Source organism: Ostrea edulis, chromosome 8 (genome assembly GCF_947568905.1).
Source record: "Ostrea edulis chromosome 8, xbOstEdul1.1, whole genome shotgun sequence".
In the NCBI taxonomy this organism is placed as follows: domain Eukaryota; kingdom Metazoa; phylum Mollusca; class Bivalvia; order Ostreida; family Ostreidae; genus Ostrea; species Ostrea edulis.
Window position 1 is genome coordinate 3,895,584 of NC_079171.1, and position 22,306 is coordinate 3,917,889.

The 22,306-nt window shown below is 37.2% G+C and overlaps 1 long non-coding RNA gene across 2 annotated transcripts; it reads left to right on the forward strand.

Moving 5' to 3' along the window:
• Positions 1-1,432: 1,432 nt before the first annotated feature.
• On the forward strand, positions 1,433-22,229 carry LOC130049820 (uncharacterized). 2 transcript variants are annotated; one of them, XR_008798162.1, is made up of 5 exons: positions 1,455-3,592; positions 9,124-9,455; positions 9,967-10,087; positions 17,453-17,643; positions 22,096-22,229. It is a non-coding gene; the product is annotated as an uncharacterized LOC130049820 (long non-coding RNA). The 2 variants fall into 2 exon arrangements; XR_008798161.1 differs by having other exon boundaries at positions 1,433-3,592; positions 9,124-10,087.
• The last annotated feature ends 77 nt before the right edge of the window (positions 22,230-22,306 follow it).

A 22,306-nucleotide genomic window follows, 5' to 3' on the forward strand; every position in this document is an offset into this window, starting at 1 on the left:
CATCACCGATGACCAGGGTGAAGTTGTAGCAGGCGAAATTTTAGACATTGTTTACAGAAATGCTTTTATCAATTATTGATGAAAGTCCGCATCTTGGAATACACATAAAACCATAAATACATTTTGTGATGTTGATTTCATCTATTGATAGACTTCTGTAGTGAGTGAGAGCGATTGCTAGATTGCCTTAGTAAAAGTAGTACCTGTTACCTACTTTTAACAAATGTTCATACTCACAGCCATGACCTCTGTTGACCCCGTAGTGGATTTATGCAGTGGTAAATACGTATTGCTCGTAGAAGTGTTATGTAGGAGAAAGCAGTTGATAATGTAAATATTTAGATATATCTACGATGTTTTGTCTATTAACAATAATAACTCATTCATTGTCGATTTAAATATATCCCTGTGAACTCGAAATAAAACACCACAGAGTCGTCCAAGTCTTGTTTACCCTAGAATTAAATGACACACTTGTGTTGATAAATTTGAATGATGCAAAGTATCCACCTTTCATGTCATTTAGAATTAAAGATTCGTTAAAATTGAATAACTCTTAATTTTTTGCTCCGCAAGGGCGGGTGTGGGGGTGTCCGGACCCCTGACACCCCTCTGGATCCGCCCTTCCTGCGACAGAGGAATTTCTTTCCAATTTTGCTTCAATTTTCTAATGGGGAAGAGAAATCTTACTTTTTCCCAATTAATTTCTAATCTTGCAATAAGTCCGTCATAGGTTCCGCCCCCTTTTGGATCCATCGATGAAAGAAATTGTCGGAAATTCTTGGAAAGACGACCATACGCGGATCTATCCCCCCGTGGAGTCAAACTCTTCGAGCCAAAAACAACCATTAAAAACATAAAAAGAAATTTAAACATTTTATTCAAACCAAAGCTAAAATATCTTAAACTTGTATTGCGTATAGGAGTTATGAGATTAATCAATGTTCGTTATTTTGGACTTTCTAGTATACATTTAGGATTTCATAATCCGTCGGTTCAAACATGTTCATTACCTATCGTATTTGAAATTGCGATAAAAAGTGTGAGAGGCATCCAGTCAGTCAAAAATCAAACGCAGTCTTTTTACATGTAAAAGTTACGGAGATAGTATACCGCCTTAAAAGGACAAGACCCTAAGCACCCCATCTAATCTAATTAAAATCAGACTTCTTAGATCCGCGCCGTATACTCTGCGTATGTAGCGATTGTGAGCGTATTCTAGGATCTGATTTTAATTAGATTGTTTTATCAATAACTTTCAAGCTTATATTCTTTTCATCTACAACTACTGTTAAAAGTAATGGGGGTGGGGACAGTCTCAATTTATTTGCACTACAAAATAAAAAAAAACCTCATTGTCAATGATCGGGGGGAAGGGGGGGGGGGGGGGGCAGCCCAATTCTGCGTGCCTGTTTTGGAATACATTAATTGTTAGAAACTATATTCGTTTTGAACCTTTTAAAATATTTAGAATTTTCATGATTATGTAACAAATTGAGTTAATGAAAACAAATTAAATTTTAATTTTTTAAATATACATGTATATATTATACATGGCTTCGGACAAAACGTCTAGCTCTACAAGTCGTCTTCCTTCAAACCACGGGGTTAGATCTAGTTAACGTCAATATAAGCTACTACTTCGTTTACAAGATCAACAGTACTTCCGCGGCCAGAGTAGCTAGTGTTGCTTGCCTCGATCGTCTCCATTCTATTTTTCAAGAAATTTATGTGTCGCACACGTTGTGACTTTGCACCTTTTTTCTTTTTCATACGTCTGCTTCTCGCATACATTCCGAAGTGTTTCATATTTTTTTTTACATTAGTTACTACCATTTCCGCAGCAGTGTTTCGTAAAGTTAGTAAAAATAATTTGGAATATAAAATAGTTTTGAGAGATAAAGCGTACTTAGATCTACATGAAAATGCTTAGAAAAATTAAACATTCCTAGCATGGACGTTAATATTTCACACTGCTATAGTAAATATCAACAAACGATCATCATCTTACACTTGCACCAAGTCATTGTTTACGCACGATTAACTTTCTTTTTGTAAATGCCTAGATGCAAATTGCATGTACATGTAGGAGCGACTTTGGTGACTTATTGGCTATACTATCAAAATTACTGTGGTGCATACTATATATATAACATATACAATGTATATGAAACGGATATGGTGTCCGGATAGGGCCATTTGCAAAAGCGTGACTGTGCGTTAGTTACAACACGCCGTCACGCCAACAAGCAACGCGCCTTCGCGCTCTCACGCCAACAAGCAACCTTTTCTGCACACTGGACTCGTTCGCTTTGAAATTTGATGTGATACATAGAATTAATGTATATTGTACCAGGTGTAGAACTAAATTCAAATTCAGTTGTTTTTTTTTAAATCTAAACATATCTAGTTCGATTGAAAGCACGTTCGATTTAAAAAGGCTATGTTTGGGGACATTGCTCAAAACATAATTTTATCTTTTACAATTATGTTTTCGGGGTGGGGGTGGCTTTATTTATTGAGTAGGCTCATAAAATCTTTTCTTAGGGTATCAGCCATAATAAAGTAATACAATTTGAAAGGGGTTCAATTATAATTCAAGTCTTTTTCAGTATATTAATTTATGTTTTTTTCTTCATTTGTGAAACAACACACTGTCACAATCGGAGATGGAGGGGGGGGGGGGTGACAAATCCGGGAAAAGGGATGGTACCAACAGGCACTTGCTTAATATTTTTACTAAAACTTACTATGCCAAATATTAAGCAAGCACCTGTACGTTAATACATTCATTCACAAAATCCACCGTTTGAAAATACATAATGTATTAGTATGAGATATTAATATGAAATGGTGGATTCTGAGGATGACTTCCTGTTCTCTCTGTATAATTTCTGCTTCCCTTGTTTTTGATGTTATTAAATGCTGACCTCCTCATAACATTGCTTAAAATATTTTCCGTATTCCATTCCGTTCAGTTTTCTGTTCCGCGTTTTAGCAACACCCATTAATGACATTCCAAATTAGCTCTTTTACAGTCAATGACTTTTTGAAAATACAGTAGATCTGGGAGTGGGGAACGTATCCCGGAAGCGACCCAACCTATCCAGTGGTAGTAATCCATTCTTTCACTATATCATATCTGAGTGTTTTGCCTTTCAATTCATAGAAATTTGTTTTTGATAGGTTGTGTTGTAACCCTCCCTTTTTTTTTTTTTTTTTTTTTTTTTTTTTGGAGCTCCTGTACTTTCATAGCCTGGTTCCCGATGCCTTCCGATGTGGAAGCAATCGGAAGCATATAGGATCATGCGCTCGTCCTTTTCCGTAACGGGTTCATTTGCGGTTACGGAAATAGCCGAGTAGTTACGATTGAGCCTTGCACATAGTCTGGTTTCCGCCCCCGTCACTCCTTGATCACTTGTTTTGGGGCGGGGACCAGACTGCCTTGCACATCGGATCGGAAAGCCTCGGGAACAAGATGAGCGGTTTCATAGTTATAGAGTTATCTTTCTTGACGAATCAGACGACACATGCACGAGCAGCACAAAAATGGACGCTGGAAGCGAAGTTGGCAAAAGTGACCGCCACTCAGGTACTTTCTATAATTCAATGTAGATAATTAATGTACCGACATATTGTTAAACTGTAACGAAAGAAAAAAAATGTACATTCCGTACCACTCACTGCTGTGAAATGCGAAGTTGGCGGTCGAGCGCAGTATGTACAACCACATTTACATATGTACACACACTGTTACACATGTACACACACTGTTACACATGTACACACACTGTTACACATGTACACACACTGTTACACATGTACACACACAGTTACAAATGTACACACACTGTTAAGCATGTACACACTACACACACTGTTACACATGTACACACACAGTTACACATGTACACACAGTTATATACACACACTGTTACACATGTACACAGAACTTTACACATGTACACTTTTACACATGTATCCTCGACTGACCAGTTTCGGTGACCTTATTGATAAACCACAGTGTTTTATGTTACTACCCATTTTATATTTGAGGGGAATTTAATAAAGTTCCAAACACAGGATTGGGAAATGGCATGGTATCGCATACTTTCACATTTGATAGCATCTCTGTTTTATCAATTTTAACTAGGCCTACATGTGCATTCAATTGACCATATCACACTGCAAGAGTACTTCACAGCTACCACATCTTTTGAGTACCCTTAAAAACATGTCAAATACCACAACATGCCAAAATGTCAAATACCACAACATGCCAAAATGTTAGGGTCAGCCATTGGAATGCTCTAAATGTTTGATATATTTTTTCTCAACTTTTTAAAAGAAAAAAGTAAAATGAAAAACAATGGGGTGGGTCATTTTGAGAAGGGTGGCGTGGATAATAATTTAAATACCAATTTTATGTAGCCTGAAGTACAGTAGATATGAAGGAAGATCTTGGTATTTAGCAATTTTTTTAATCTATAAATTATTTACAAATTTTATATGATATTAGGCCAAAATAAAAATTGTGTTTGTTTCAGGTCGCTTGACCGACCCTAAATATATCTACCGACCCTATTAATTTTTTTTATTTTTCCAATTTTCAGTTTATCGATGTACGAACTATTACCCGAAATGCTAAGACATTTATTGTAAATGTATATAATCAGGGTTTGACATTAACTTTTTTGGGCACTAGACCAATCGGGCTACTTAAAATGATTTTTGCTAGACCTGACCTTACATCCACTAGCCCTGACCAACGTTCCAGAAAAAAATCTCATAAGATTCTCCATATCTAAATACATATACTTAATTTAAATGAAAAACGTTAAGTTTGAACTAAAATGCGTTTAATTCTCTCTCTCAAAAAAAAATCTTTAATCTCGTCATTAAATTTGATTCTTTTACTTTCAATCCTATTTTCAGTTTCTTTAAATTTTTAACGGCACGGAAATTCTTTAATCCATTTAGAATAAATTGACCTCAATATTTTTTTTTTAAATTTCTATTTCATAAGCCCTGCTTTGTTTCGTCCCAACGTTTTCCTTTTTTTTTTCTTTCTTGAGACATCTTTTGCTTTCATCGAGGACGAGATTTCATATTTGATTACATAGACATTCCCACACATATGTTTAATAAACACTTTCTTATATTCAATTCAAATGAACTGTTTTGGTGGGTTTTTTTTTTAGTGAAAATGAATTCAATAATTCTATTTAACCAAAACATAACTTTACACACATTAACAATGTGTAGATGTCGTAGAACATCACTTACGACTGCGACTTATTAGAACTAAAGATAGAGATTATGTAATCATGCGCTTCAAAACTGCTCGCAAACTCTTTACAGTTATTTTTTTTATGAATAAAATATCTTATGATTTAAAGTAAAGTTTCTTAAATTTGTTTATATTTTTAACACGACCAGTCGGACTAGTAAATAAACATTTTACCCGACCGAGCCTATCATTTAGTAGTCTCGGTCGCTCGGACGTGCCTTAGTGTCAAACTCTGATATATATCAAAACTCAATCACATACTGTGTATTGTGTCAATTAAACATTGTGCTCTGAACCCATTTTTTATCTACACTGTATTAAGCACATTGTATAACAACTTTAACTATCAAATTGTCATTGATTCGAAGACACATATTAATATTTAAAAAAATAAAATAAAAACCTACCTACCGACCCTTTTTCAAAATCAGAGGCAACCTGAAACAAACATTATTTTTTTGGCCTTATTTTGTATTTAGATTAAAATCTTGGATGATATAACAGGGATCGACATTAACAGTTATCCGATTGCCCGAGGCAAGTGAAAACCCAGTTCGGACAAGTGAAACTCAATACATGTACACACTTGCCCGATGGGGCAAGTGATAATTTTGGTAGAAAATGTGATTATTATAATAATTGTGTTAAGCTTGATGATGAGTATTAAATATTAGAAAGTAAAACTCAACTTCATATAGAGTTGTTTTCTCGAACGAACCTTCAGATTATAGCGAAGGCCCATTCTTGTAGATCGTACTGTATCACCAATTTTCAGAGAGAGAGATAAATAAGATAATTAGATTTACTGGTTGACAGGCTTATTAGAGTCTAAAATATTTCGGACAACTAAGTTTTTCATTCGGACAAGTAAACCTTTGAGATGAAAAGTCAATGTCTATCCCTGTGTATGTAGAATAATATATCATTTAATAGTAAAATGTAATGATTTGTAAACTATAGATACATATGAATTTGTGTAGCATTCAACCCAAAAACTAATTTGCATATCTTAATAGAATTTTTTATCATTTTCATATTTTTTCAACTTAATTGAAATGACCACCAACAAATTGTAAATTATAATTTATTTTTAGCTTAGCTGAGCTTTTCTAATTGAAACTTGTACTGAAGTTTATTGTCAGTCTGTCCGTCTGTCTGTCACAGAAGCCATTTGTAGACATGCATATATTGTCAGGACATGAGAGTTAAATTGTTTTCCTAAAAGTTATAGTAGATCCAGAGTTGTCGAAAACTGTCGGTCCTGTCGACAAGGCCGGTATAAAATTCCCTGGACCGATAACTTGCTAGAAAATGTCGGTCCAAATGACTGTTTGAAAATATCGGCTGTGGTCCAATTATTTTAGAGCTCGGGTTCGGGATGCACAACTGAAAATCACTCAACAACATGGCCGCACGGCTGATCAAATTTGTGAAAGGTTCTCTACCCAGGAAGAAAAAGCTCAGTGGTAGAGTGCTCGCTTCATAACTGGAAGGTTGCGAGTTCTCGTTCTGCTCGTGTCATGGCCATGTCAGATCTAAGATGTAAATATATGCTCGCCAAACGTTCGGCATTTAGGTCAACGACAAAACTTGTTGAGTTTCCGCTAACGTTCCAGAAAAAAATAGGGTAGGTAGGTAGGAAATAAATTTTATTTTTTTTTAATTTTATTTTTTCAAAGTATGCAAAAACATTGTAAACTCTAACAAGTGTAGTATAGGAAGGAGGAGAAAATATTTGGCTGGACCGGAAATTAAACCCGGACCCCTGCATTACTAGGCAGGTGCTCTAACCACTGAGCTATCCAGGCCGATATCCAGTCCATATAGCCCTTATTACTACATTCCTCCCTCCTTAAGATCAATTATAATTTTATAATTGTCTTTCAATATCAACCCAGGTTCTTGTCGCCCCTGGCAGGCCAACCTGCACCACCAGGGGTGGACAAAGGCACCAAATGTAGTATGGGAAGGAGGAGAAAATCTTTGGCTTGACCAGAATCGAAACCGGGACCCCTTTATTACTAGGCAGGTGCTCTAACCACTGAGCTATCCAGGCCGATATAGCCCTAATTACTACACAAGTTAAATGTTCTATTGAATTTTATACTTTCAAAATAAAATTTTGCTTAAATTGCATTGCAAGTAAACTTTCAATCATAACATTTCACCCGTTATTGGCTGAGGATTATTTCCAGATGTTTTATAAGAAACTACATTTTTCAATGAAACCTATTTAGCATAAAACACAAAAGTTAACTCATCTATGCCACTATGCTCTACAAGTACCAGATATATTGTTTCTACATGTAGATTGGTTGTCATGGGAATACTACTATTGGATATGTTTGACAGGAAAATAATGTGATGGTTATGAAAAAAAATATTAAATCAGCACCAAAATATCAACATCATTAACATACTTTAAGTTTATTAATACATTTCTGAATGTACTTTCACAATCTAAATGGAACAAGAGTAGGAAGACAGTCTGGGCAGATCCCACTTATCCTAATGGGATCCAACTCTCTTCCAGCAAAAACTTTTTACCAGACATAAATTTTTATTTTAAAAACAGTCTGCACATCTTTTTTTCCTCTCGGTTCTCACCAGCCATCAACAACTCTGATGCGTTCACTGCTTTATTTGCGACCTTTTTCATAGTGATTTCAGTTAGAACTGCAGCAGAAACCAAGGATGTGCATACAAATTTGACAGACTGGACATTCATGTCTGTCACTCTGCATCATGACCTCCATATAAAACTAGGGTCCCTGTATATATACAGTAATGCCCGCTGAAACGATAGCATAAGACAGTGCATGGCTATAAATAGCCACCGTCTAAAAACACCATAGGACTTGGCAATTTTAACAAAAGAAAGTCTTCTATGGAAACATGACACTTGGCAAAGTCTCTCGACCGTCTGTTAACTTCAATTGTCAAAGCACTGTTGCGTGAGGCAAGCATGGAGGTACAGTACTAGGTCAACCATCATGCCATGCTGTTAGTTACAAACATTATCAATGTTGTTAAACGCTTGACACAATACCATGCAATTTTGTACATCGTTAAAGCGTTTGAATGACTTCATCTCAATGTCTAACTAAAAAGAAAACCAAGAACAGAGAATATATTTTTTCCGGAAAAATGACATGTTTTTTTTTTTTCAAATTAGCGGAAAAAATTTCTTGGGTCGGGGCTATAATTTAGGGTCGGTCGGGTTAGCGGAAACACAACACATTTTATCAGTGGCCTTTGGGGTAGGGTGGGGCTACAAGAGGGGATCAAAATTTTACATACTAATATATAGAGAACATCTTTGAAACCCTTTTCTCAAAAACCATTGGGTCAAAGAAGTTTGCATTTACATGAAAGCTTCCTGACTTAATGTAGATTCAAGTTTGTAAAATTCATGGTCCATGGGGGTAGGTTGGAGCCACAATAGGGACCAGTTTTACATGCAAATATATATGGAGAATATTTAGATGCTTACTCCTCCTAGGCACCTGATCCCACCTCTGGTGTGTCCAGGGGCCCATGTTTACCCAATTATATATTTTGTATTGCTTATAGGAGTTATGAGATTGATCACTGTTCATTATCTTCACCTTTCATATTTGCCAAGACTCAGGTGAGCGATGTGGCCCATGAGCCTCTTGTTGTGTGACAATCTCACCCCTACCCTCCGAGTACAGAGAGTTAATGTACCTGTCATGGCTTGAAACAGTGATGACACACAGGGACTTGTTTCCCTGGGAATATTGTTCAAAGCTAATAACACCTCATGATGTATATTATCAATTTTGTCATGACTTATTTCTGGATTCTTGTAGGGGCTTGTCTTGAAGAAACAGTGAAAAACATTCCTAGGCCCATTGTCACCTACAGTAGCTCGACTCAGGCCAACCTGTGAACTATGACAGCTTGTCTACTTGGAAATTGGTCTAAATCTCACACATGTTGCCACTCTGGTCAATATAATCTCATCCGAGTTGGTCCCAGATCAGGGTTCAAGGACAAAACAAGACCACGCCTCTCCATAGCCAGATTCCAGTACAGCTTGACCTACCCTGCTAGTGGAGGCTGAACATCTCATTAACCTGCAGTCTTACCTGAGTGTAGATACGTGTGGGAGTCCTCGTGTACTCTAAGAAGAGTTGGAGAAGTATTCAGTTTTCTTGCAAAAGTGTAAAGAGAATGGTAGATATTACAGTTATCTCCCTTAGACTAGATGAATGACCTTAAAACAATCATGTAATTTTAGATATTGCTTTTGAAATGCTTCAAATCTGGTCATTTGTCAAAAGCGTGACTTGTAACTCCACCCCTCACTTTATATACATTCTACATGTTGTCTGCGTGGGTTCGAATCCCGCTCGCGCCAGTAAGTGAAAAAGTTTCCCAGTTTACTTTCGGAAGGTCGGTGGTCTCTTCCCAGGTACATTGTACAGGTATCTGGGTTCTCTTTTCCACCAATAAAAACTGGCATCACCATTTAACTGAAAAAAATTGTTCAATGTGACAGGGGGAAAAATCAATTGATCATTCTACATTTAGCAGCAGATTACATGAAAACTAGTGATGCAATTGATTGATTGTCATTGAATTACACTCAATCTTACTTCCATGTCTGAATTCTGGTCGTTCCAGCACTCATTGCTACAATCATTTTTCAGCTTTCTTGGCCTCAAGAGATGTTGGCATCCTAACCACAGAAGCAGTTCCTGTCCTTTAGAATTGAGGGAAGGTATCTTACCATCTGATCTATCTCTGGCGACCACCTTTCGTATGCAGTCGGTAATCAAGTCTCCCCTCTGTCAGGGACATTGTTTTTTTTCTGATCAAAATTTGTCCGTTGTCGTTGTAAATTATTCACATTTTCATCTTCTCCAGAACCACTGGGTCAGTTTCATCCAAACTTGGCACAAAACAGCCTTCAGTGAAAGGCTTCCAAGATTGTTCAAATAAAGGGCTATGTCTCTTTCAAAGGGGAGATAATCACAAAAATGCAAAATTAGGGTGGGTCATTTAAAAATATTCCTAAGAACAACTGGGCCAGAGGAGCTGACATTTACATGAAAGCTTCCTGACATAGTGCAGATTCAAGTTTGTTTAAATCATGGCCCCGGGGGTAGGTTGGGGCCACAATAGGGAATTAAAATTTTACATAGAAATATATAGGGGAAATCTTTAAAAATCTTCTCACGAACCACTGAGCCAGAAGAGCTGGCATTTACATGAAAGCTTCCTGACATAGTGCAGATTCAAGTTTGTTCAAATCATAGCCCAGGGGTGTAGGTTTGGGACCACAATATGGGATCAAAATTTTACATAGGAATATATTGGGGGGGGGGGGGATCTTTAAAAATCTTCTCAAGAACCACTGAGCCAGAAAAGCTGACATTCACATGAAAGGTTCCTGACATAGTGTATATTAAAGTTTGTTCAAATCATGCCCCCCCCCCCCCCCCCCCCCCCCCCCTGGGGTAGGTTGGGGCTACAATAAGGGATCAAAATTGTACATAGAAATATATAGAGAAAATATTTTAAAATCTTCTCAAGAACCATTTGACCAAAGAAGTTGACATTTACATGAAAGCTTTCTGACATAATGTAGATTCAAGTTTATAAAAATCATGGCCTCGTAGATTGGGCCACAATATGGACTAAGGTTTTACATGCAAATATATATGGAAAGTCTTCACATCTGGGTCATTTTGACTCAGGTGAGCGATTTGGCCCATGGGGACCATTGTTGTACTGTGTTCATCTGTCTGTAAGTCCGTCCCATCTGTCTGTCACGAAATCTTATCAACATTTCTCTTCCTTTATGGCTTACTGGATAAACTTGAAACTTTGTATAATGCTTCAATGTCCTTTGTACATATGCATATTATCAGGACGTGATGATCCAATAACTTTCCTGAAAGTTATAGTGGATCTAAGAGGGATGGAAAGTGTAACATAGCTTGTGAACACTTACTCCCATATGGCTTATCAGATAGACTCTAAATTGTATGCAATACTTCATTATCATTAAATGATGTTCTCACTGTTCTAATCCTGGGATAAAGTAATATCCCACAATTTAGAGTTGATCAAAGAGAACTGTTTTATAAGTTTTTAGCTCACCTGAGCTGAAAGATCAAGTGAGCATTTCTGATCGCCTGTTGTCCGTCTGTCTGTAAACTTCTTACATTTTTGACTTCTTCTCCAGAACCAATGTGCCAATTTCAACCAAACTTGGCCAAAAGCATCCTTGGGTGAAGGGCTTTTAAATTATTCAAATGAAGGGCCATGTCTCTTTCAAAGGGGAGATAATTCCAAAAATGCAAAAATAGAGTGGGGTCATTTAAAAATCTTCTCAAGAACCACTGGGCCAGAAAAGCTGAGATTTGCATAAAGCTTCCTGACATAGGGTAGAGTTATGTTTGTCAAAATCATAGCCCCGGGGGGTATTATGGGAACACAATAGGGGATCAAAGTTTATATACAAATATATCTATAGGGGAAATCTTTAAAAATCTTCTCAAAAATTACTGGGTCAAGGAAGTGGAAATTTACAATGAAATCTTCCTGACATAGTGCAGATTCAAGTTTTAAAATCATGGCCCCGGGGGGTTGGATGGGTCGACAATAGGGGATCAATTTATGCATACAAATATGTAGGGAAAATCGTTACAAATCTTATGAAAAATCACTAGGCCAGAAAAGTCTACATTCACATGAAAGCTTCCTGACCTAGTCCAGATTCAATTTTGAAAAAAATCATGGCCCCCGGGAGTAGGTTGGGATCACAATAGGGATCAAAGTTTTCCATGCGAATATATAGGACAAATCTTTAAATATGAGCCAAGGTGACTCAGGTGAGCGATGTGGCCCTTGGGTCTCTTGTTGTTGTACCAAGGTATATTGACTTTCTACTGGTACTTCAGCGTAATAGTCATTAGTTTTGTATCATTACAATTAATGGCATCAGTCACATCGAGATAGAATCTGTTCACTATCTTTGTCCTCAATACACAAAGTGCGGTTCATAATGTTGATGTTCCTGCTCATGCTTTCTCCATACCATGCAGTGCATTAAAGGGGGTGTGTAATTTGGAGCAATTTCAATTTGGGAAGCTGGGGAGACATTTGTTCTTAGGTCACCTGAGTCACTCAGATGACGTAATGACTTTGGGATCCGTCCGTCTGTCAGTTCCTTTCGTGTCAGCACAAATCTCTTGAGATCACTCAACAGAATTTCGTAAAACTTTGTAGTTAATAAAGGGCATACTTTGTAGATGTGCATATCCACAGGAAATTCTGATTCAATGATTTTTGTGGGAGTTATGTCCCTTTTGAACTTAGAATTTTGAGTCTGTGTGTCCTGTTCTTGTCATTGCAACTCTTGGAGATCGCTTAGCATGATTTCATGAAACTTTGTAGATGATAAGGAAACACTGTGTAGATGTGCATATTCCCCGGAAATTCTTATTCAATGATTTTTCTATGAGTTATATTATACCTCTTTTGAATTTAGAATTTCAAGCCCATTTGCCCTGTTCTTGCCGCTCAACAGAATTTCCTGCATCTATGTAGTTAATAAGGACACATTGTGTAAATGTGCATATTCCCTAGAAATTCTGATTCAATCATTTTTGTGGGAGTTATGCCCCTTTTTAAATTAGAATTTCGAGCCCATTTGTCCTGTTCTTGTCAGCGCAAATCTCTGAGACTGCTGTAAAGAATTTTGAGAAGCTTTGTAGTTAATAAGGACACACTGTGTAGATGTGTATATTGTGCTTATTCAATAATTTTTCTGGGAGTTATGCCCCTTTTGAACTTAGAATTTTGAGTCTGTCTGTCTTGTTCTTGTATTGATGTATAGCATTACCATTCAATTATGTGAGGTTATAATTATCAAGCAATGTTGGAGCGTGGGGTATGCGAGCTTGCTCACCTCTGCTTTCTTTCATTCACATGTGTATTCCTTGTGACAAGACCTTTTCTCTTGTACAAAACGTTGACCTCATGACCTTGTTTGCAATTTAGTCAACTTCCGAAGATTTACTACCTTGGCAATAAGTTGTTAACAGTTAGTGTTGTCAGATTTTACAAACACATCTTGTCAGATTTTACTTGTTTTTCATACATTAACATCAGTGTTACTTGTCTGTCATACATTAACATCAGTGTTTCACAAACACATCTTGTCAATCCTGTAACTATGCAAGCATCCCCAGTTAGCATAGATACAAGTTTGTTTAATTCACAACCTCAGAAAGGGAGGTAAGTCAGGGCTAGATAGGGGATCAAATACTTGTAACAGCTGTGCCATGATTGTTCAAACCAGCATCCTCATGTTAAGCACATTCAATATTGCTTAGTCTTTAAACATATTTTCTCAGCAACAAAAAAAGCCATGATCAGTCAATGATATTCAAGAATCCCTATGGAGTGCAGATTCAAGCTCGTCGAAGGTGGGGCTTTCATGTTTTATGCCCCCTTCAAAGAAAAGGGCATATTATTGCTTTGCACCTGTCTGTCGGTCGGTCGGTCGGTAAACCACATGTTGTCTGCTCTATATTTTGACAACCATTCACTAGATCAAGATGTTTCAAATGTGGGTTGGTTATTCAGGTCAAAAGGTCAAGGGTCAATCCACTCTGGAAATAGGAATATACTGTGCGCTCAATATGTTGAGAACCCTTTGCTTGACAGAAATCAAGCTTGGCACACTGGTACATTGTAAGGATTGGATGACGCCTAATGAGTTTGAGGTCACATTTTCAAAGGTCAAGGATCAGTGCACTCTAGACATAGGAAGATATTGTATTATCAATGTCTTGAGAACCCTTACATGAGGAGTAGATGACCTTGAATTAATTTTGGGTTAACATGGTCAAAGTCAAGGGTTAAACTGGACATAGTAATATATTGTCTGCTATATTTTAAGAATCATTTGCTTGATTGACACCAAACTTGGTACACTGATACATCCTAAGAAATAGGTGACTCATATTGAGTTTTAGGTCACATGGTCAAAGACTAAAGGTCGGTCAACTCTGGACATGGGAAGGTATTGTCCGCTCAATATCTTGAATTGTTGTGGCACTACTATCAATTAAATGATGCATGTGTATAACCCTTTTTAATTTTGCACCATGGGGACATTTATGTTTTACAAACATTTCTTGTTTGTATAAATGTACAGTGTAGCTTCGTTAAGGCAGATCTTGTATTGCATACAATTTATCGATGACTCTGTTACCTTATGTCACAGATATGACAAGACGCTTTGGGGCTAGGTTGGGGATATAATATGATGTCTTAACTTGTCATGGAAATAAAGATTGAGAAATAAAAATATTTGAAAAATCACAACAGGGTCAAAGTGACTGATGTGACCGATGTGGCCTATGAGCCTAGTTTACTATTACAACCTATCATTGGGTCAAATGTTGTCTGACGTGTTTCATACCGATAGTTAGGCTGCTCTTGTCACACTGATTTTGACTACGGACTACTCCATTTACCTGATTAAGACATGGAGCTCATGACGGGTGTGACCAGATGACGGGATGCTTACTCCTCCGAGGTGTGTCCATGGGTCCGTGTTTGCGCAACTCTTTAATTTGTATTCCTGATAGGAGTTATAAGATTTATTTTGTATTCCTGATAGGAGTTATAAGATTCATTACTGTTCATTATCTTCACCTCTTATGTTATCTTCTTCATAATGCCTAGACAAGTAGTTACCAAACTGAGTACAAAGCATTAGCGAGATCAGGAACGGCTTTACATTTTATACCATGATCACACATTTACTTGACTTCTTGACATCACATAGCCAAATTGTGTACATAATAATGAAGATATAACTCTCTAACTAACTTGTAAAATTCACGGTCCCTGGACAAATTGTTGTGTACTTTGTAGTTCTGATTTATAACATGATTTATATACTAGGCAGCCTATTAAAGCTCTTTTATGGATCCAAGGTAGCTAATGACAGACAGTAACACTGAACATTGATTGCTCAACCAAGGTCAAGGTCACTGTTGATACATGTTTAAAATATTTGTCATGGGCTTAACTTTTGGAATATGAACGTTAAAGTACACGAATGTCGCTTTCAATCAACCAGTAGCAGTAGTTCAATAGTAGTACCTTCAATTCTTAACTGTGATGTCATGTGTTCAAACTCCTCTTGTGCCACGGTCGCATTAAACCTAAGACGTAAATACAGGCATTGATCGCTCCTTTGCCAAACATAGTGTTAGCTTGATATAATCTTTAAAATGGAGCTCCCATGTTGTGTCATGCATGAAGACGTTAAAGATTCCTCACTGATACAGTCCTGAGCACTACACAATGATATACATTTGTTTTATTTCACCTACAGCTCATGGCGTCTCAATATCAGGGATTGAAGCTAACTTTTATATCACAGGTTCAGCGGGACTGACGGGGTATAATAATACCCCCGCAACAAGTTGTGGGGGGGGGGGGGGGGGGGGGGAGGTATACTGGAATCGGGTTGTCCGTCTGTCTGTCTGTCCGTCCTTCCGTCTGTAGACGCAATGGTTTCCGGGCTCTAAAGCATTATTCTTTCCACCTACAGTCACCATATCATACATATGGACAACCCATGGGATGTAGATGTTTCCTATCGATTTTGGGGTCCAAAGGTCAAGCGCACTGGACATCGAAGTAGCAATATGGTTTCCGGGCTCTAAAGCGTTATCCTTTCCACCTACAGTCACCATATCATACATATGGACTACCCATGGGATGAAGATGTTCCCTATTGATTTTGGGGTCCAAAGGTCATGCGCACTGGACATCGAATTAGCAATATGGTTCGGTTTGTCATGCCATTTGTTTTATACATTCGGAAAAGAGGTAGTTGATACCTATTACCAACACCCTTTGGGAGATTGGGGTAAGCGGGGGGTATTCTTAGTGAGCATTGCTCACAGTACCTCTTGTTTCAACCAGTCCGCTGAAAAATTTACTAGTCCAAAAGAGTTTTCCAGAAATAATTAAACACATTTCATTAATGTTATTAAAATGAAATTTAGCTCAATATGTCTTAAACAATATTGTAACACTTAAATGTGGGATTTATGTTTACAAATCAGATTTGTCTGATAGGTCTACAGATCGAAGCATGCCAAATGTGTAAATTTCATAAGTATATTTTCCAAAATGATGCTTTAGAAAATTAACTGGCCAGTCTCATCGGACTGACTAAAACAAATGTCAGTCAGTCAGCCAGACTTTTAATCAGTCACGGACTGACGGACATATGTTAATTTTGAGCCCTGAATATGAGTGAATGATTCTCATAGGGACCTAAAACAAACAGGCACTTTTAATCGCATAGATTGAAACCTTAGTTTTCTGAGTGTGACAGATACATCCATTACACCATTAATATTCATTTTGTATGCCCCCGGGATCGAAGATTGGGGGGGGGGGGGGGCATATTGTTTTTGTCCTGTCTGTCATTCTGTCTGAAACTTTAACCTTGCTAATAACTTTTGAACACTAAGTGATAGAGCTTTGATATTTCACATGAGTATTCCTTGTGACAAGACCTTTCCATGGGTACCAATATTTTTGACCCTGTGACCTTGACCTTGGAGTTTGACCTACTTTTTGAAAACTTTAACCTTGCTTATAACTTTTGAACAGTAAGAGATAGAGCTTTGATATTCAAAATAAGTATTCCTTGTGACAAGACCTTTTACCTTGGAGTTTGACCTACTTTTTGAAAACTTTATCTTGCTAATAACTTTTGAACAGTAAGTGATAGAGCTTTGATATTTCACATGAGTATTCCTTGTTACAAGACCTTCCGTTGGTATTAAACCTTTTGACCTTGACATTTAACTTACCTTTATTTATTTTTTTACAGTGCTCATAACTTCTAAATGGTAAATATTAGAGCTTTCATAATATACAAGAGCATTTCTTTTGACCAGATCTTTCTACTGGTACCAAGATAGTTGCCCTTGTGACCTTGGCCATCTTTGGAATTGGCCATTATCGGGGGCATTTGTGTTTCACAAACACATCTTGTTTAAATACATAGAAAGCAAGCACATTACGCAATTATTTCAGGATTCTTATCATTTTACATTGTCTTTATTTGGAAATTTCTTTTGATAGATGGTCAAACTGGACTGGTGTAAGAAATAGCGGTACAGTATAAGGAGGTGATTGGATGAATGGAGTTCTTCTCATATCCCACGAACCATACTGAGGTCAGTCTGCTGGACTTCAACAGATTCTGATCAACACCTTGGTCATTCAACTAGACCGGAGAGTAGCCTCGGCCTGCCAAATTGTTAATCTAACTGGTCAGTCAAATTCTGTGTCTCAAAAGGGCGGTGCGGGGTGCTCTAGTTTTGAGTGTAAACCGTGCATTGTCTTCTCTTTGTTAGCTCAACTGAGCTGAAAGCTAAAGTGAGTTTTTCTGATTGCCTGTTGTCTGTCGTCTGTCTAGCTGTTCGTCTGTAAACTCTTTACATTTTCGAAATATTCTCCAGAACCACTCGGCCAATTTCAACGAAACTTGGCAAAAAGCATTCTCGGGTAAAGGGCTTTAAAGTTTGTCAAAATGAAGGATCATACCACCTTCAAAGGGGAGAAATCACAAAAAGTATAAAAATAGAATGGGGTCACATAAAATCTCCTTCTCAAGAACCACTGGGCCAGAAGAGCTGAAATTTATATCACTTTCCCTGACATAATGCAGATTCAAGTCTGTTAAAATCACGTCCTCTGGAGGTTGAATGGGGCCACGATAGGAAATAAAAGTTTTACATGCAAATATATAGGTAATGCTAATTACTAATTCTACACTCTTCCTATTTTTATACGACCGTCGAAGATGGCACATATTATGGTATGGCGTCGTCCGTCTGTCTGTCAGGACCTTGTGGGCAGGATACAGACTGAACCATAAGCCCTAGGACTTTACAACTTGGTACATTTGATCATCATGATGAGAGGGAAATGCCTATTGTTTTTCAAGGTCAAAGGTCAAGGTCGTAGTATCACTTTTTAGGAAAACCTTGTGGGCAGGATACAAACCAAACCGTAAGCTCCAGGATATTATAACTTGGCATATTTGATCATCATGATGAAAAGAAAGTGCCTATTGTTTTTCAAGGTCAAAGGTCAAGGTCGTAGTATCACTTATTAGGAAAACCTTATGGGCAGGATACAAACCGAACCGTAAGCTCCTGGATATTTTGATCACCATGATGGCAGGATACAAACCTAACCGTAAGCTCCAGAATATTATAACTTGGTATATTTGATCATCATGATGAGAGGAAGGGTCTATTGTTTTTCAATGTCAAAGGTCAAGGTCGTAGAATCACTTATTAGGAAAACCTTGTGGGCAAGATACAAACCGAACCGTGAGCTCCTGGATATTATAACTTGGTATATTTGATCACCATCATGAGAGAAAGATGCCTACTTTTTTCAAGGTCAAAGGTCAAGGTCATAGGTTTACTTAGTAGGAAAACCTTGTAGGTATACAGACCGAACCGTTGGGACTAGGAGTGTCAAATTTAATACGCATATACCTTATTACAAGTGGAGGAAGCCTATTGTTTCTCAAGGTCAAAGGTCAAGGTGGTTGTAGCAGGATACAAACAAAACTCTTGTGGCTAGGAATGCCAATACATTTCTTTTTCAAGTTTAAAAGGTCAAGACTGTTAGATGGCATGCTTCACTTGATAATTTGGTGCCAAGAATAGCTTGTGAACTTTACACCAATAACAAGAAGTGTTTGTGAAACAGTATGGCAACAAAGAAGAACAAGAGTCACCTTCGCTCTACTATTGCTAAGCTGTTGTGGATTTTAAAATAGTTTTTATAAACATTTTTTCCTATGAAAAATGTTTACCCCATATTATAACCCCAGCGTAGCCCAAAGTGATCAAAACATAAATAAAATGAATTCACTTCTACCTCCAATAGTTCAGAAGATATTGAATAGGTCAGGTATTTAAAAAGTACGTCCAGCTCTAATGTCAATGTCACAAGGTCAAACCTCACAAAATAATAAGGTCTTGTCAGAAAGAACATATACGCAAACTATGAAAGCCCTACGTTTAATCGTTCAGGAGAAATTGAATAGGTCAGGGACTATTTTTGAAAACCTGCCAAACTCCAAGGTCAAAAGATAAAACACAATGGTGTAGAGGGCCTTGCCATAAAGATTCTATATACATAATACAAAAGCCCCACCTAAAATAGTTCCGCATATATATATATATATATATTTAAAGTTATGTTTTCTTGAAATAAGGTCAGCTCCAAGGTCACAAAGTTAAATATCAGGTTATGAAGTGAAAGACCTTGCCATCAGAAAGATATCTGCAAGATAAGAGAAATCTGCCTTAATTAGTTCTGAACATATTGTATAGGTAAGGTGTTTGATAAAAGTAGGTCAAACTTCCAGCTCAAGGTCAGAAGATCACACCCCATTGCATAACATGAAAGGATGATTGATTGTATTTTGTTTAACGTCCCTCGAGATCATTTTTCACTCATATGGAAATGTCACCAAGACTGTTGAAGGACTTTAAATGTAAGCCTATGTTTGGCTCTTATGGCTTTTGAGCAATGAGAGTTCTTTAGTGTACCACACCTACTGTGACACGGGACATCTGTATATAAGGTCATCTCTGAGGACCCGTGACATTGACACCTGATGCAGAGCGTTTGGCGTTGGAACTGTCACTACTTGTTTTAATGACTTTGGTCTGTCGCAGCCGGGATTCGAACTCTGACCTTCTACATGAGGGGCGAACGCTCTGCCTCTAGACCACCGTGGCGGTTGAACACATGAAAGATATTTCCATAAAGAATGTATATACAAAATATGAAATCCCTAGCTTCAATAGTTCAAGAGATATTTCAAACATTTGTCCTATATATATCAGCTTATAACACTTTGATCCCCTACTTTGGCCCTAACCTACCCTGAATTGCAGAGGCTTGAATCTACTCTATGTCAGGAAGATTTCATGTAAATTTGAACATTTCTGGCTCAGTGGCTCTTTTTAAAGATTTTTAAAACAATTCCCCCTGTAAACTTGTTTGTAAAACCTTTATCCCCCATTGTTGCCCCATCCTACCTACAGGGGCCATGATTTTAACAAACTTGAATTACCTTCAGCTAAGGATGCTTTTTGCTAAGTTTGGTTGAAATTGACGCAGTGGTTTTGGAGAAGAATTCGAAAATGTGAAAAAGTTTGCAGACAGACGGACAATGGGTGATCACAAAAACTCATTTGAGATTTCAGCTCAGGTGAGCTAATAAACAAGATCACGAACTTTGTTACAAAAAGGTCTTGTTACAAGGACTGCAGGTGTGATATATGAAAGCCATCACTCACCAGTCATAAGTTTTGAGCAAGGTTAATGTTTTAGAGATTTCAGTCATTCTTGGTCACCAGGTCAAAGATCATACTTTCAAATCAAAAGTTGTGTCATAAGGAATGTACCGGTATATGCAAAACACGAAAACTCAACCTTAATTAGTACAGGAGATATTGCCTAGGTTAGGTGTTGTTAAAAGTGGGTCAAATTCCAATGTCAAGGTCACAGGTAAAACATACTCATGGAATCAACTGAAAAGAATTGCCATTAGGAATTCATACACAAAATATGAATGCTCTATCTTATATAATTCAGGCAATATTGGTAGGTGCAGTATTGTTAAAAGTAGGTTGAACTCCAAGGTCAAGGCCATGATATAAATCATTGCATCAATTTAAAAAAAAAAAATTTTTATAAGAAATCTACATATAGAATGTGAAATCCCTTCCTTAATTAGGTCAGGAGATATTGCCTTAATTAGGTCAAATTCTAAGGTCAAGGCCATGACAGCAAAAATCATTGCATCAAAGTATTTTGTCAAAAGAATTCACTTTAAATAGTGCAGGGGATATTGGGTAGATTAGATATTGTTAAAAGTATGCCAAAAGTCAAGGTCACAAACTTTTGTACCAAAATAAAGATTGTATATATGAAATATGAAAGCTTTATCTCTCATCATGCAGAGGTTAGGAGTTAAGTGTAAGATTTAACAGACAAATAGACACTTTCAGGACAAAACTTACCCCCCCCCCCCTTATTTAATAAAATATTACTAAACACTAATAGTCAACCTGTAGCACTTGTATATATTATATGATACCATATTTTAATAAACATGAATAGTGCATATGGAATTAAATGCACATTTTATGATTTAAGTCAAATTCCCAGATCCACCCCCTTTTTACTTACATTTAATAAAATACCACAAAACACTAATAGTCAACCTATTTACAAAATCGTTAATTCTAACAGATTATTCATCAGTCAAAAATATGAAAATAAATATCGTCGTAGTGGAAGTGTCGCTTTGTGGCATTATTTGCTAAGTTCAAGGTCCATAACTCTAGGAAAAATAGGTCAAGAGAGCCCAAGTCCACGTATAAATTTTAATTCAGTGGCTGTAGGGATAGCCAAAAAATCAAGATAATTGTCAATGTACAGACACACAGGCTGATCACTATAGGGCTCCCGTCTATATAACAGGGACCCTAATTAATTGTTGTAACGGACTAAGCCCAGTCAATGTACAGACACACAGGCTGATCACTATAGGGCTCCCGTCTATATAACAGGGGCCCTAATTAATTGTTGTAACGGACTAAGTCTGGCCTTTTGTAAAGAGTAATTAATTCTTAATTACAGGTTCATTTAGTCATGATTTTAATTTGTGAGTGTTTATTTTGTAGAATTGTGGAGATTTAGATTCGTGATGTTTATTGACGTGATAAACAGAAGACTGTGACCTTGTATCTGAAGATCTGTGAAGGAGGTCGGACGTTTGTGGTCACTCTCTGTTACAGTACTACATATCTAAGTAAGTACTCAGTAATAATGTAAGACTGTACACTAAATCATGTTTATCTATCTGTACTGACAGTAATAATGTCAGACTGTACA